Consider the following 2,980-nt stretch of genomic DNA (forward strand, 5'->3'; position numbering starts at 1 on the left):
CTGACATCCAGCTAAAAGGCGAATGCCATGAACCAAAAACCATTAACAGGAAGCTAAATGGAAGCAACAACAATAAAAAATCTTGACATTATCTACAGCCCCAACAATTTATCCTCATGTTCAATCCATAATAGTAGGGGGGAGAGACGAGAGGTGAGTTGTACCTGAGGCGTGCAGGCGACCAAGGGCACGTACTAACTGATCGACGGAAGAACCCAAGGCTCAACACAACGCCAAGGGCACGTACTAACTGATCGACGGAAGAACCCAAGGCTCAACACAACGCCTCTACTGCTCCTGCATCATGCGGCCATCTAAAAAACAATCTTCACGGACCCGGCTCGACCAAGTCCTCCTCCACATCCTCATTGGCGCCACCTTCCACTCACTGACCCCAACACCATCATCCTCCATCGACCTGTCTCCATATGGCGACGGTGAGTCTGGCGGCTCCAAGAGCTCGGACACCGGCGCGAGCGGTCCATCGGCACCGGATCTCCTCCACCCGACGTCCAGCAAGTGCCACTCTGCTGCAAAGTAGCACCACCAGGCACGAGCTATAGCAAATGGATAATCCAAAATATCGAAGCCATATATCATATGAGGAAACTAAATTGTCCAAGAAAACACACGTAGCCAATAGTTTCTTAGTTTCTTTTATCTAATTCCAAGGAAGGAAGTCTGAAATCAGTTGTTGCGGTCAATGTTCATAAGCAAAAAAAAAAACTTCTGGCATTGGCATATTATGTTGAATAGTGGAACTGGAATACCTTATTGTATATCTCCAAAGTGGCAGTTTTCTCTTGATCATTTTGCATTGCTATTTTCTCGGACTCCTTCAACTTAGGATGGACTGATTTCTTCTCTTCCAAGGCAGGCATGCAAGCTTATACAGGTCTCTAATAATGATATATATTTATGAGACCAAGTTGTATTCAGTAAATTATAGGTTAACGAGGCTGTACATCTGGCAGGCTTGATATTGAGCTAAATAATAGGATTTCGGCCCCTCTACAAGCCGACTTGTAGGAAGACATCGTTCTAATTAACTTAGTTGTATATAAAGTTGAGAAATTTACAATGAACAAAAGGCCTTTACGCTGATGTAGAATCAATATAAGAATTCTACAATGGTATAACAGTTCAGCAGCTGAAGCAGAGGTTCAAGTAGACCTATATTCTGACGAATGTATTTTCACGCACAGAACCGAAATTGCTAACCATATGCCGTGTCATGTTTCAACCAAATTGATTGTAATCATAGTACCATAATAGAGTTTTGGGCTCACAGAAGAAATAAAAGAAATCATGCTGACACATGGTAGGAATCTGCTCACCTTCCTGTGGATCTCCTCTTTCTTGTCATTGATGGATAGTGGCTTTTGCTCGCAAGGCCATTGCTGCTTGTTATAAAACTAAGCATTGACGTCCGCTTCCAGCCCCTGGAGGACCCGGGCCATCCTGGCCTTGGGCTTCAGGGCGCGGTCGGGATCTCTCTCACGATGGGATGCAGGAGATTAACCTTGTCCACCCTGTAGAAGAGGAAGTTGATGAGGCGAAGAGAAGATGTGGGAGAAGGCGGACGTGGTGGCGCAGGGACGCATGAACGAGCAGGGATGGGGGCCATGGGGCGGCGGCCGCAGTAACCCTAGCGGCGAAGGCGGACCTGAGCGACCCTCCCAACCCATGCCCCGCCCGGGCGACGGAGGGAGGATCCGCGGGAGCAGCACCCGGGCACGAGGTCCTTCTCGGCTGGCAGCTGGTACAGCTCGAGGTCGCGTGGGAGACATGAAAGAGGTTGCGTGCATTGTAGCGACCAGACCTCAAATAATCTGTGCTGCTGTGCACCAGTGTCATCCCTGGATCAGTAATGCTGACACGCACGGTACAAATGGAGGATTTATAACAGAGTAGCAATCACACACCTATTACATCGAATATCTCAAAAGAGAATAAGTATGATAAATATGGCTTAAGGCCATCTAAAAACGATAACAGCGGAAGACTTGGAAGATAAGTGAGTCCATCAACTCCAACGGCATCACTGAGTATAAGACCACGACCTAAGGCACCTTACTCGTCGTCTGAAAAGTCTGCAACATGAAACGTTGCAGCCCGAAAACGGGTCAGCACATGGAATATGCTGGCAATATAACACATAGAGAATAATGAACATAATAATGCTATACTACATGCATATATGGCTGGTGGAAAGCTCTATGGTACAGTTTTGCGAAAAGCCAATTTTTCCCTACTGCAAAGGAATAAGTTATGTTTAACTATCATGGTGGTTGTTAAACATTGAGAAGGTACCTCCAACTCAATCCCAATTAAGTGTCATCATTAACCCAACAAAATTAATTAAAGTAACATGGTGATGAGATTCACATGATAATCCAGGTACTAGATACTCAAGTTGTCCATAACCGGGGACACGGCTAACCATGATTAGTTTGTACACTCTGCAGAGGTTTGTGCACTTTTCCCCACAAGACTCGATCGCCCCCGCTTGATTCTCGCACTGCATGATGTTTGAGAAACGGATGACCGAGACACAGTCTTTCAGAAACAATCACCCTTTACTCCGGATGGACAGTTACACCTACTTTCCCCTACATCTGCTAGCCCACCTCTTCAAGAGATCATGTAACCTACTCAACTATGCTAGAGCCCATAATAGCTTGTGGCTGCACACGGAAGTTTCTAGCATGAATAATCTTATGATCCCTTTGAGCCTGGGTGGCGGTCCATAGGATGATCACACGGGTACCCCGGGATATCCAAAAATACAGGCAGCACTGGGTTCCCCAGGTGCCTCAATCCACCCAGATGTGAGTTTTAGTTGCCACCTTAAGTAAACCATTAATTAACAATCTCACATCTGTCATGAATATCTCTCAAACCCAATCCACGTCTACGAGCATAGCATGGCAATATAATAGCAAACGTAGAAGTAACTCCCAAGGGTTTGATAAATAAC

The sequence above is a fragment of the Triticum aestivum genome, chromosome 3D, assembly GCF_018294505.1.
Source record: "Triticum aestivum cultivar Chinese Spring chromosome 3D, IWGSC CS RefSeq v2.1, whole genome shotgun sequence".
NCBI lineage: Eukaryota > Viridiplantae > Streptophyta > Magnoliopsida > Poales > Poaceae > Triticum > Triticum aestivum.